Here is a 14,479-nt window from a genome sequence, read left to right as displayed (position 1 = left end):
ATACCTAAGTTCCTGCATATCTGTTCTCTTGAATTCTGGTGTGAGTTCCTCAGTTTGATTAGCTAGAATATCAGTTCTAGTATCACTGCCTTGAGTGGCCTGTAAAACTTTCATCCAAAACTCAGAATTCTGAAATATTTTGCAGTCAAGTAATGCCATCATGTTGAACACTCAACTTGAGTTTCAGGTCAATCTGAAGCTTCTAGCTGTTGTTATAACATAATTTTCTCTCTCTAAACATCAATTTATCTTTTTTTTTTTTCTGTTATTGCAGATCCTGTGTTTGCAAACCAGTCTCTAGTTTCTAGCTTAGGCTGCATACATTTGATCAGAATTGTTACACTCCACATTGATGTAATGCTTGCCTAGGCTAAAGCTCAACTTCATCATCATTTGCAACTGGATAATAATTTGGCTAATTCCTAACTCTATTTTGTTGTTAGTGGGGGTCACCATTTCTTAATATGTTTAACACCATGCAATTTTTTTTAAAATTTCATTCAATGACATTGACAATGATATTTATCTTTAGTGGTTGTTTGCTTGTTAGATTTCTTTCATTGCACACTAATCTTCTTATAATGGTTGAGATTCTATTTGAGATAATAGAATTAACTATATATTTTTTAATGTAGTGGTCTTACTCTGGGTTTGACAGATTGAATAACTTCCCATTGTTTCACCTCTTCAGAACGAAAAAGAAAGTGCTGCCCATTTTTCTGAAAGGGTGAGTTCATGCTTTTTCTCCTCTATACTCTGAGTATTTCCAGTTTTCTACAAACACGTCCACTTTTCACTCGATTTCACTTTTAATTTCTCTATTGGCTATATAAAGGGCTAAGTGTGTGATTAAGAGTTTTGATTTCACTTAGATAAACATTGTCTTATTACAGTCTTTCAATTTCAGATTTATTTGTTGTTTCCAATTTGTATTAGTATAATTGCTTGCTTGACCAAATGAATCCTTCAAACCATCCTTCAACAACCAGCCTTGTTAGAGTTTAATCTCCCTACAACAGAAGTCCTAGCCTACAATAGTATTATCAAATCAAGATTAAGGAGCTAAATATTTAATGGTCATTTTTTGCTTTTTAGTTGCATTGAAATTGTATTGTTATAGCAGCATCTTTGATGTACGCTTAATGGTTAGGATTGTTTGAAACACTGTGAGAGAACTAATTTCATATGGCTCATTATCCATTTCTAAATCCTGCTATCTCTCATGAGTCAAAAATGGTTGGCATTTAGGGGTCTGACAAGTGACTTATCTATAAATGGATTGTGTAATACATTATCCTATTGATAAAGCTAATTAAGTTTACATACTTCCTAGTGAAATGGTGTTACTTCAATAGTGTTGCGTACAGTGTTTGTTCCTTCAGATATGGGCTATGGATGTTGCAATATATCAGCAGCAAAGAAGAGCTGCAGCAGCAGCTTGTTGTATGGCAGCTATAGCTGCCATAAATGTCATACTTGTCATATTGGATGATGTGACTATGACGACTAGGACAAGGAAGAAGCACCACCTAGAAATACTTAACTCCAAGGACTTTTTTAGAAGACATTGAAAGGAGCAACACACAATGTTTTGAAATGCTCCAGATGAACCTAAATAGCTTTAATAGGTTCACATTCTTGTTCAGAGCATCTGGTAGGTGATCGTGTTGTTAAGAGATAAAAAATAAACCATAAATTACTGATAGGATAGTGGTAAGAAGGGATCGAATCCACGGGGAACTGGAAGGCTAAGTTACTTCAGATGATGTAAAGTGATTTAAAAAATAATTACCTAGAATGCAATTAAAAATAAACTATGAACTAATGAACAAATAAAAATCGATGAAGAAAACAATGAGAGAAGACTGTCTTCAGGTTTCAAATCCGCATTTGTCTTTATTAATTAACTACTGGTGCACACTTCGGTTCATTACAGCTATAAGCCTAATGAAACCACACAATGATAATTGCAATTCATCCTAGTTATAGCCTATCTTGCCGATCACTATCGTCTTTCGCATATGCTTAACACGCTTAGTTCAATCAGATATAGACTATCATCGGTACAACCACAATCACAATAAAAATCATTGCTTGAATAGAAAATATGAATCATAGAAATAAATCTTCTAAACTAAATTAATAAATTAAAATCATTCACATGGAATGGTCTACACATCAAGCAATCAAGTGTACTACAAACCAGAATTTAATTAACAAAGTTCAATGCTTCATCTACACCTAAAGGTAGGAGATACTTAGCCACTCATGGGGCTAATTAATAGGGGCAGCAACGGTGATCTTCCATGAAACGTGATACGCAGGTGGTTGGTGATGCAGGATTGATAGAATGGTTGAAACGGCGATGTGGTGATGGATGCGGTTGATGTGCGTGATGAGACTCTGCGTGTTGCGTGAAGAAATCGCTCAGCGGTCCTTCGAATGCCGTAACCTGCAAAAGACCCTGGGGTGACAAAGGAGAACCGGTGTGGTTCCGGCCTAGGACTCTCCGATGCCTAAGTTAGATCTCTCTGAGCAAACAGATGAATAATGGTATTCAATATGAGTTAAGATGCCCCCTATGGGGTTGTGTACCTTGCTTTTTATAGCAGTGTATGGCGGGGTGGAGAGTCCCAGTTGATACGCAGGTGGTCGGTGATGCAGGATTGATAGAATGGTTGAAACGGCGACGTGGTGATGGATGCGGTTGATGTGCGTGATGAGACTGTGCATGTTGCGTGAAGAAATCGCTCAGCGGTCCTTCGAATGCCGTAACCTGCAAAAGACCCTGGAGTGACAAAGGAGAACCGGTGTGGTTCTGGCCTAGGACTCTCCAATGCCTAAGTTAGATCTCTCTGAGCAAACAGATGAATAGTGGTATTCAATATGAGTTAAGATGTCCCCTATGGGGTTGTGTACCTTGCCTTTTATAGCAGTGTATGGCAGGGTGGAGAGTCCCAGTTGATGTAGAGTGTTTACCGTGGGTGATAGAGTCCCTGAGTAGCAGGGCTCCTCCTTGATAGGTTATCTTCCCGTGAGACGTGGTGTCACGGAAGACCTGGTAGTTGTCTTCCTGTAAGTAGTGTCCTTGATAGACTTGGCATCCTTGGTGGATAGACCTCATCTACGTGGTAAATGAGGTTCCTAGTAAATGAGTCTGTTCAGACTACGTGACTCGATAGGCGGTGGCCTAGAGTCCTTGGCATGTTGCCTTGCTGTCGGCGATCCGCGGGAGCTTGTGCTTGAAGATGGCATGTATGGGCACGACGTGTTTTGGGCATGCCACGCCCAGGTCTGCGGTCCGCGCTCGTGACGATCCGCCCCCGTGGCCCGACCGCGGTCCGCGCCCGTGGTTGGGTGGTCCGCGCCTGTGGTGATCCGTGCCCGTCGGCGATCCACGCCCATGGTCTGACCGTGATCTGCGCATGTGGTGATCATGTGTGGTTGGGCTTTGTCACGTGGCGCTCCCTGATTGGTCATGGTGAAGTTATGTTTATCACTTGCTCCCCACTCTCTTGGAACAACGTGCTCAAGAGAGTATTCCCTGTCTTCATGTATTATCGAGGGGTGTCTCGTGAATAATTCTCTTACTAGGGGTGTCCATGCTGTTTATCTGATGATGTGGAGGTTGGGGGTTTAAAACCCCCCACTCTCATCTTTTTTGTCTTTTCCCACTCTTTTTTGTAGATATATATGTCTTTGTCTTCATTTCACTTTTTACTTTTTGCTTTTCATCTTCTCTTTCTCTTTCTAACTTTTTCTCTTCCCTTGCTTTTTCTTCTTTCACCTTTTGACTTGATCTTTAGCTTTTGTGGCTCTTGATTTTGCCCCCCACATGCTTGATTTTTTGCCACAATGAGATTTGCTTCACTTGTCACTTAGCCTTGCCTTTGGTGTCTAGCTTGGCTTGGTGCTCTTGGCTTTGCCTATGGTGCCATATACTCTTTGCTTGCCTTGGCTTGGTGCCCTTGGCTTTGCCTATTGTGCCATATACTCTTTGCTTGCCTTGGCTTGGTGCCTTGTTGTGGCTCCCTTGTTTGGGGTTTGACCCTCGGCTCGTGTTCTTGTGCTCTTCAACCAGCGCCTAGTGGCGGTCTGAGCCCGAGGTAGACCGCGGCTTGCGCTTGTGGTTGGGTGGTTGGAGCCTCGCAGCGATCCGCGCCCGTGCACTGCCATCCGAGCCTGTGGTCTGACGGTGGTCCGCTCCTGGCAGCGATCCGCGCCCATAGGCTGTCGCTTGGTTGGCGGTCCGCGCCCTATCGCTTGGTCTCGGTGGTCTGCGCCTGTAGGCGACCGCGCCTTGTTGCTTGGTCGGCGGTCCGCGCCTGTTGCTTGGTAGGTGGTCCGCGCCCGTGGGCCATCCGCGCCTACCCAGCTTCGGTCGTCGTCCTTGGTGAGTACTGTTCTTCCTCTTTTGCTTGTAGCCTCTGTATTCCCCTTTCTTCTCTCTTTTGTTTTTTTTTCTTTCTTTTGGTTGGCCTTGCATTGTTGGTTGCAGGTGGGCCTTCTCCTTCCTGGTTGCTTGGTTTTGGGAGATTGCCTTTTTGAGTAAGTAATCAGTTCACTTCCTTATCTTTTCATGTCTTCATCTGATGACTCTGATCCAGCCTCGGTCGAGGTTAGATCTGTTGAGGAATCTTCTACGGGGTCGTCCTCCACTGGTACTTCTTCTCCCCCACCTTCCCGTCGCCAGTGACGGGAAGAGGTCTTTGGGGGTTCTGCTCCTAGTAGAGGTCGTCGAGCTTCTAGAGCTTCCACTTCTATTGGTGACCGTAGGAGTAAGTTGGCTCATATTGCCAGCATCTTGTCTTCTGCGGACTTGGTGTCTCTTCGTCGGGAGTTCTACATTCCTTCTGAGGTCGTGCTTCGGGTCCCCGGACCGGACGATCGTGCCTACTCCCATGGAGAAGATGAGATTTGCTTGTATCGCATTTTTTTTGTTCATGGCCTTCGCTTCCCTATCCCAGCTTCGTGGGGTTGGTACTAAATGCAGTGTCTTACCCTTGGCGAGTGTTGCCCAACTCTGGCGGGTTATCTTGGGCTTCTATGTGTTCTTCGCCCTATTGGGGCGTGCTGCGACTGTGCCATTGCTCTCTTACTTTTATGTGTTAAAGAAGGGGGAAGGGGGGTGTTACCACTTCGCCCGTCGTCTTCCCAAGGGGTTACTTGCCGCGCTTGATCCTCTAGTGGGGATCACGGACTCGGTGAAGTATTAGAGGGATCGCTTCTTTTTTGCCATGGTCCCTCGATGTGTCTTGCGGTCCACTTGGGGGGTTGTTGATATCAAGAGGGTGAACCGCCTTCTTGAGTTGAGCGATTTTGAGCGCAATTCCCTTCAGCGGTGTCAGGGATGCGACCCGTTCAACGTCCGCCTATTGGATTCTGAGGCCTTCTTGTGCCTTTGGAAGTTGAGTCCTGGTAAGATATTTGATTCCTTGGGTGTTTGTTCACATATTGTCTTTATATGCACTCATGGCTTGACCTGCTCTGTGTTGTTGGTTGTTGTATAGTGGATATCAGGCCGGACCTTGGTACTTTCAGCTCCAACCTGCAGAGGAGGGGCGCTCTGGCTGCTGCTTCTGGGGGTGGTTCTTCGGGTGTTGTACCCCCGGCTTTTTCTTCTCCTTCTACGGTTGTCGGGACCAAGAGGAAGGGGGGTCCTAGTCCCCCCAGCTCGACGAGGACTAGACCCCGCATTATTCTTCCCCGGACATCTCGTCCTGTTTCCACTCCTAGGCCCGTTGTTTCACCCTCTGCGAAGGGGAAAGGGGTGAGCTCTGCTCGTGCTGGTTCTGCCGTCGATCTGCCGACTTCTTCGCCCTTAGTGTTGGCGTGGGATCTTCTGGAGGGAGCTACTTTGGCCTCCCAGGGTGTGAGCCGAGAGTGGTTAGACCAGGGTAGGCTTCCCACGAAGCGTTCAACCCTTCGCCAGATCAGTGACGCCCTGCTCGCTCAGAGTCTTTATTATGACATGGCTTCTGTAAGTTTTTCTCCTCATTCCTTCCATGCTATCGTTTCTTTTGTACTTGGGATGTTTATTACTTGTTTCATTGATTGTAGGTTCAGCACCGTGCTACTGAGGCGGTGCTCCGACTGGAGAGTCATGCTCACCATGATCATTAGATACGGCGTGCACTGCAGAATGTAGAGAAGGAGGTCCAGGGGCTTAAGGTTGCCCTTGAGGATGCTGTGGCCCGTAAGCAGAAGGCGCTGGAGGGGCTTGAGGCGGCCATTGCTGCTGCTACTTAAAGTTCTTCCCAAGTTCTGGAGTTAGAGGAGGAGCTCAACATGTTGAGGCAGAGGCATGAGGCAGAGTTGTCTGAGGCCGAGGAGCGAGCCGTAGCGGCATACGAGCTGTCTCCTGAGATTACTGTGTACTTCCACCAGTTCAACCAGGAGATATATGATGGTGGTATGAGGGCCTTGGCGGTTGGCATCTTGGAGAGGACCCCTGACTATGATTTCTCGGGGCTCCCAGAGGTTGTCCTGTTGCTGTCAGGGGTAGGTACGGTGGCGCGTGCCTCCCCGGAGGAGGGTTCGGCGGTGGCAGAGGAGGGTGTGGTCGCCCCAGAGGAGAGGGCTGCTCCTTCTGCTGATGCTGATTTGATCTCTCCCTTTGGATCAGAGGCTGCTCCTCCCCCAGATGTTCCTTGATTTTATGGATGTTCTTTCTTGGATGATGACTTTTTGGATATTGTGCTTTTGGATTGTGACTTTTTGGATGACGATGTTTACTTCCGGATTGTGGTGCTTGCTTTTTGTTTTCCTTGGATTATATGTATTTGACATTTTCTCCTGGTGATGTTGGTATGACATGCATTTGATTCCACTTGCTTTGATGGTTTTCAACTATGTAACCCCATGTAGCTGGTGGTCCATAGGGATGCCCTGGTTGGGTGGTCCGCGGACCTTGGTGGCATAACTCCTCGGGTGTGGCATGGTGCCTTAGGCATGAGGCCTCGGTGGTGGCGGACTGCCTTAGGCATAAAGCCTCAGTGGTGGCGGACTGCCTTAGGCGTAAAGCCTCAGTGGTGGCGGACTGCCTTAGGCTTAAAGCCTCAATGGTGGCGGACTGCCTTAGGCATAAAGCCTCAGTGGTGGCGGACTGCCTTAGGCTTAAAGCCTCGATGGTGGCGGACTGCCTTAGGCTTAAAGCCTCGGTGGTGGCAGACTGCCTTAGGCTTAAAGCCTTGATGGTGGCGGACTGCCTTAGACTTAAAGCCTTGATGGTGGCGGACTGCCTTAGACTTAAAGCCTCAGTGGTGGCGGATTGCCTTAGGCTTAAAGCCTCGATGGTGGCGGACTGCCTTGATGTCGTGGCAATGATTTAATTAAGTAGTAGAAGAAACGTATTTTCTGAAACACCTCTTCATTTTGAATGAAAATTTTCAAATTGTACTTGAAACAGGGATGCCATCTACTGCATCATCATCTACTACTACTATTATTACCACTCTGCTTCTACTTGATCGCTACATTGTGCTTCTTCACAATGCTTCTACTGTATTGCTTCTCTTGTAATACCTTTTCGTGTGTTACGAGTTCCAGGTGCGGTCTACCTTCTTGCCGCCAGGAGTTTTCAGGCGGTAAGTCCCTAGACATATCTGCTTGGAAACTATATAGGGTCCTTCCTGAAGCAGTGGTGCTGTGACCCCCCTTTTGTATAGTACTCCGTCCAGGACGGTGTACTTTGCAGCTCTCATCCTTATCTTTCTTGCCTCGACCTTGTCTTCTGGTAAGACGTCGTTCTGTAGGTAGTTGAGTATAGGGTCCATCCAGCTAGGCCCTTCCTCGATCTCGTTGACCAGTTTCTCTTGATACGTTGGTTCATGTAATATTTCCACGTACACTGCACTGGCTAGGTTCTTGAGTTCATTGTTGGCTAGCCTAGACAGTGCATCTGCGGTGGCATTCTCTATCCTGGGTACTCGAACCATCTCGAACTTCACGAACTGCCTAATCAATTCCCGAGCACGTGCTAGGTATGATGCCATGCGCTCATCTTTCGACTCATATTCGCCCGTTCACCTGGTTCACTACAAGCTGGGAGTCACTCCGGATGGATAAGTGTGTGACTTGAATGGCTTTTGCCATCCGGAGTCCAGCCAATAGTGCCTCGTACTTTGCTTCATTGTTAGATGCTGGGAAGGTGAACCGGAGAGCATACTGTATTTGGAATCCTTCAGGGCTGGTAAGCATGAAACCAGCTCCACATCCTGTGGCATTGCTTGAACCGTCCACGAACATCTCCCACGACCCTCGATCCTGCTCTTCCGGTTCCTGTACTTCTGTCTCTGGTAGAGTGCACTCAGCGACGAAGTTCGCCAGAGCTTGGCCTTTGATGGCTGTCTTGGGTTGGAATTTGATGTCATGCTCACTCAACTCGACCGCCCAGGCGATCAATCGTCTTGAGACGTCTGGCTTGTGCAACACCTTCTTTAGTGGGAGGTCAGTGAGGACTGTGATGGTATGGGCTTGAAAATATGGTTTGAGCTTCCTTGCCGCAATCACCAGTGCATATGCGACCTCTATTCTTGTGTACCTGGTCTCTGCATCAATTAAAACGTGGCTTACATAGTAGACGAGTCTTTGCATTTTACCCTCTTCTTTTAGCAGTACCGCACTCACCGCGACGGGAGTCACTGCCAGGTAGACTTGCAATTCTTTATTGGGCTCTGGGCGCCCAAGCAATGGTGGGTTCTCTAGATACAGCTTCAACTCTTCAAACGCCCTCTGACACTCCTCAGTCCATTCCAAGTCTTTTGGACTTCGGAGGTTCTTCAGCGTATTGAAGAATGGCAGGCTCTTGTCTCCGGACCGTGACACGAACTTTGATAGGGCGGCGATCATTCCGTTCAACCTCTATACTTCCCTGATTGTCCGCGGGGGTGCCATCTCCTGGATGGCCTTGATCTTGGAGGGGTTGGCTTCTATTCCTCGTACTGAGACCATGAAACCTAGGAATTTTCCGGACGTTACTCTGAAAGCACACTTCGCAGGGTTGAGTTTCATTTAGTTCCTTTTCAGTACGGCGAATACCTCGTCTAGGTCGACGAGGTGTTGATGAGCTTGGACGCTTTTCACGAGCATGTCATCCACGTACACCTCAATGTTGCGCTCAATCTGTTCCTCGAACATCTTGTTGACCATCCTCTGGTAGGTGGCCCCTGCATTCTTCAGTCCGAACGGCATGACACGGTATTAGTAATTCTCCTTGTCCGTTCGGAAGGCGGTGTAAGACTCGTCATTCTCATGCATGAGGCTCTGGTTGTAGCCGGAGTAGGCGTCCATGAAACTTAGCATCCCATGTCCTGCAGTAGCGTCGATCAACAGATCGATCTTGGGTAGTGGGTACTCATCTTTGGGGCATGCCTTGTTCAAGTCAGTGTAGTCGACGCACATCCTCCACTTGCCATTAGGCTTGGGTACCATGACCATGTTTGCGAGCCAGGTAGGGAACTTTTCTTCTCTAATGAACCCTGCTCGGTTCAACTTCTCGACCTCTTCTTTGATGGTTGCCTGTCGGTCGAGGGCGAAATTCCTTCTCTTCTGCTGGACGGGCTTCCTGGTTGGGTCGACATGGAGCTTGTGCTCTGCTATGGATTTGGGTATGCCTGGCATGTCTGCAGTCGACCATGCGAAGACATCCATGTTCGTCTGCAGGAGGTGCCCCAGTTCTTCTTTCTGCTCGTTGCTCAACAGTGAGCCAACCTGTATGACCTTGGAAGTGTCATCCTTACTGAGTGGCCATGGAACTAGGTCCTCGACTGGTCTTCCTCTCTTTTCTGTCAATTCATCTCTCTGGTCACTGACCTGATTCTCTATACATAGTGCCATCCCTTGTGTGTTGCTATTGTTCTTCTTTACGAAGGTGGCATAGCATTCTCTGGCTTTCTTCTGATCGCCTCGTACTTCACCCACTCCATTGTTAGTGGGGAACTTCAGCTTCAGGTGGATTGGAGATACGATGCCCGTAAGGGCTGTCAGGGATGGTCGTCCTAAGAGGCCATTGAATGACACCACGGACTTGACGACCATGAAGTTTACCATGATGGTCAACTGTCGAGGGTATTCCCCAAAGGTGACGGGTAGCTCTATAGTGCCTCTAATGGGGGCTGTGGCGCCCGAGAATCCATGGAGGTAGGTAGCCTCTGGCTTGAGCTGATTGTCTTCGAACCCGATTTGGCGGTAGGCTTCCAGTGAGAGTACATCCACGGATGCCCCTGTGTCTATCTCCGCTTGCACTACCAGGGCGTCCTCATGCGGAAAGCTTGCTCCTTCCAAGTCTGCATCCGAGAAGGAGATCACCGTCTCGGTCTTTGCTATTTTGCTTGGCTTCTCTGCTACTCCCATGAACCTGGCATGAGCTTTGGCTTTCCTTGTTGACTCTTGCCCCGGTCCTCCAAGTATGGTGACGATGGGGGCTCCCTTGGTGCCACTTGGTTCTGCTGCATCTCTTCTCTCGTCAGTGCGGTCTCTTTCTCTATCTCGATCCGCTCTCCTTTCTTCTCTCCTGGGTTCTTCTCTTTCCCGATCTCGACCTTGATCTCGACCTCGATCTCGATCTCCTTAGCCCGAACGGCCATTGCGCCTTCCCTTCACGTACTTGTCTAGGCTTCCGACTTTCACAAGGTTCTGTATTTCTCTCTTCAGTTGGTAGCATTCCTCCGTGTCATGCCTGTAGTCCTTGTGGAAGAGACAGTACCTGTTAGTGCTGCGCTTCTCAGGTCCTGCCAGCATAGGTCGTGGCCGTTTGAGTAGGTCACGGTCTTGTATCTGTATGAGGATCTGTGACCTGGTGGTGTTATGGGGTGTGAACTCGGGGCTGCTTGCCCTCTCACTTCTTTCTGATTGATGGTCACCCCTTCCGGGTGGTCGATCACCTTTCTCTTGTCGCCGCTCAGTCCTCGATCTTTTAATATCTTTGCGGTCATCTGGTGCTGACCTCTTGTTGTCTTGGGTTTTGCCTTTAATTGCCTTCGTCCGTGACTATACTATTTCGGCCATGTTGGCAAACTGGTTACATCGCTCCAGGAGCTCTTTCATGGTCTTGGTCTGATGACGTGCCAAGTCCTTGATTAGTTCTATGTCTCTGATACCCCCCGCTAGGGCGGCATGCTGGGTCTGGTCATCTAGGTCGCGGACCTTCAGGGATTCCTTGGTGAACTTGCTGACATACTCCCTGAGAGACTCCTCAGGGTTTTGGATCACGTTCAGCAAGTTGACCGTGGTCTTCTTCTGCTTGACACTGCTCTGAAAGCGGGTCACGAACTGTTCGCATAGCTCTGCAAACGATCCAATCGACCGTGGTCGTAGTCAGGAGAACCATGAAGTTGCTGCGCCCTTGACGGATGCAGGGAATGCTAGACAAGATACCACGTCTGATCCACCATATAGAGTTATCATGCCATTAAAGTAGTTGATATGGTCATTAGGGTCGGTGGTACCGCTGTAGAGTTCAAAGGTAGGTAACCTGAATCTGGATGGCAGTGAGGCTGACATGATCTCTTCTGAGAAGGGGTGTTGTCCAGGGATTGAGTGTGTCTCACCCTTGGTTTGCTTCTTCAACCCTTCCAGTTTCTCGTCCAACTCTCGGAGTCTCTTGTCTAACTCTTCATCCCGTGCTTGTTCCCCACGCCTTGCTGGTCGCTCGCTGCGAGCTCGTTTGCATCCTCTCCTGGAAGTCCCTTCCCGTCTTGACTGTTGGTGAGATGGTGAAGGGTCACGTCGTGACGAATCTTGTCTTGACCGCGAGGGGGTTCTTGCACGGTAAGTCTGGCTTCGCTCTGGTACATGACTTCCTTCTAGTCGACCATCAAACACCGACCTCCGCATGGACCCGTTAGGGTTAGGTACCCCGGATCGGTGTGATGGTGTTCTTCCTCGTCCGACCGTGCTTGGGAGGTCTGCCATTCTCCTTGGATGTTGGGAGAGTTCTCCCTGTTGCCTAGTGTGCCCTCTGGATCTATCACCCCTGGGAGGTGATCTCCTAGGGCTTTGCTCTCGCCTCTGCTCTTGCTTACGACGATGGGTGACCGCTTTCTGCCTTAGATATTCGCGGAAGAGTCGTTGGTCATCGAGGATCTGACATTGCAGGTCGTTGATTTGACCTACAGTCGCTGGTGCATTGGGATCAGGTACTGGTTCCACGACACCTTCAGCGGCTGCTTCGGGGTTGAGGTTGTCTCCCTCAACCTGTTGGCTCTCTGGGACCTCCCTCTCCTGAGAGATATGGTCTGTGGCTCTGCGACGTGAGCTCTCTGGAGGAGGTGATCCGTTCCCCTCCCTTGGGGCATTGTTGGCGGAGGGAGTGGTCTTCCTGCGTGCCATGGTTGATCAAATATGGAAACAAGCTAGTAAAGGTAATGGCTAGCGTCTTTCCCACAGACGGCGCCAATCTGTTGCGTTAAGAAATCGTTCAGCGGTCCTTCGAGTGCCGTAACTTGCAAAAGACCCTGGGGTGACAAAGGAGAACCGGTGTGGTTCCGGCCTAGGACTCTCCGATGCCTAAGTTAGATCTCTCTGAGCAAACAGATGAATAGTGGTATTCAATATGAGTTAAGAGGTCCCTTATGGGGTTGTGTACCTTGCCTTTTATAGCAGTGTATGGCGGGGTGGAGAGTCCTAGTTGATGTAGAGTGTTTGCCGTGGGTGATAGAGTCCCTGAGTAGCAGGGCTCCTCCTTGATAGGTTGTCTTCCTGTGAGACGTGGTGTCACGGTAGACCTGGTAGTTGTCTTCCTGTAAGAAGTAGTGTCCTTGATAGACTTGGCATCCTTGGTGGATAGACCTCATCTATGTGATAGATGAGGTTCCTAGTAAATGAGTCCGTTCAAACTATGTGACTCGATAGGCAGTGGCCTAGAGTCCTTGGCATGTTGCCTTGCTGACGGTGATCCGCGGGAGCTTGTGCTTGAGGATGGCATGTATGGGCACGACGTGTTTCGGGCATGCCACGCCCGGGTCCGCGGTCTGCGCCCGTGGTAGCGCAATCCGCGCCCGTGGCCCGACCGCGGTCTGAGCCCGTGGTTGGGTGGTCCACGCCTGTGGTGATCTGCGCCCGTCGGCGATCTGCGTCCATGGTCTGACCGCGATCCGCGCATGTGGTGATCATGTGTGGTTGGGCTTTGTCACGTGGCGCTCCCTGATTGGTCAGGGTGAAGTTATGTTTATCAGTGCGTAACGCGATGAGAAGGCTGCTGGTTCGGTGATCACTCTCTCCTTCCCTTGCCGAACCCAAGATCCAAAAAAAAAAAAAAAGGAAAAGAAAAGAAAATCGAAAGAGGGAAGGGAGTTAGATTCGGATTGGAAACCGTGGTGGTATTTTAAAGGAGAGATGGGAGAGAGAGATATTAGAAGAGATGGGATAGATACGTGGGCAGCATGTGGAAGAAGTTCGAGGGATTTTAGGAGAGAAGGAATTTAGGAAAGATAGAATTCTTGGAAAGATGGGGGAGAGGTAACATGGAGGGAATTTAATAGAGATGAGCTTTTTAGATTATTAGGAGAAATGGGATAGAGAAACCGTACGTGGAGAGATTAGAGGGCCAATGGGAGGGAAATATTTTAGGGGACTTAGAGTAGAGATAGCCGTAGAGAAATTCTTAGGAGAGAAAAGAGAGAGTTTAGGGGAATTAGGAAAGATAGAATGAGAGGGTGGTTTTAGAGGGAGGGATTTTAGGAAAGAGAGGTTTAGAAGATTTGGGATAGAAAAAACGTGGAGGATATAATTCCCACCGATCCTCTCTTCTCTTTCCTAAAACAAAGCTAACTCCCTTCTTCTTTTCTTGGAAAATCCAGTTCTACCCGTCCATCACATCTCCTTTGTGCCAAATTGGTACCAAAATCTCTGGAATCTCATAAATAGTTCCATGCACGCATAACTACAATCAATTATCATAAAATTTCTGATCACCGTTGGAATCCTACGATCACAAGAAAATAGTAAAGTGGAATCAATTTAATCATAAATTTGTAATTAAAATAAAAAATAAAATTAAACTTTTACGCATAAATATGGCCCGATCACACTCCCCAACTTGCACTTTTGCTTGTCCCAAGTGAAAGAAAATAAAAACTACTCTGCTCATTCAAGAAAAATCATCTTAATTCAACTACTTCAAAGAAGATAAAATTCTATCAATAAATCTATAACATGGATCCCTTAGAATGTTAATCCAATTTTAACACAAAGTTAAACAAAGAACAAGAAATTCTCACACAATCAACCAATTTCCACCGATGCACTCAAGTCCACTCATCTTAAGCTAAGCCATAATGTCTAAGCGCTATAAAAGCCCACTATACATGCAACCATTGTCAAGCTGTATTTTCTTCTTTTGTTTTTTTTTGTTTTTTGTTTTTTGTTTTTTTTTGTAAATTTAGCATACTACTCCAATCCGTGCAATGTCTGGACCTCTTAAGCTTTCTAGCAAGCTCTTGTAACGAGCTTTAGACCAATCACTCTCAAATCAGATGGT

This window comes from Telopea speciosissima, chromosome 1, assembly GCF_018873765.1.
Source record: "Telopea speciosissima isolate NSW1024214 ecotype Mountain lineage chromosome 1, Tspe_v1, whole genome shotgun sequence".
Lineage (NCBI taxonomy): Eukaryota > Viridiplantae > Streptophyta > Magnoliopsida > Proteales > Proteaceae > Telopea > Telopea speciosissima.
This window is presented reverse-complemented; position numbering follows the sequence as displayed.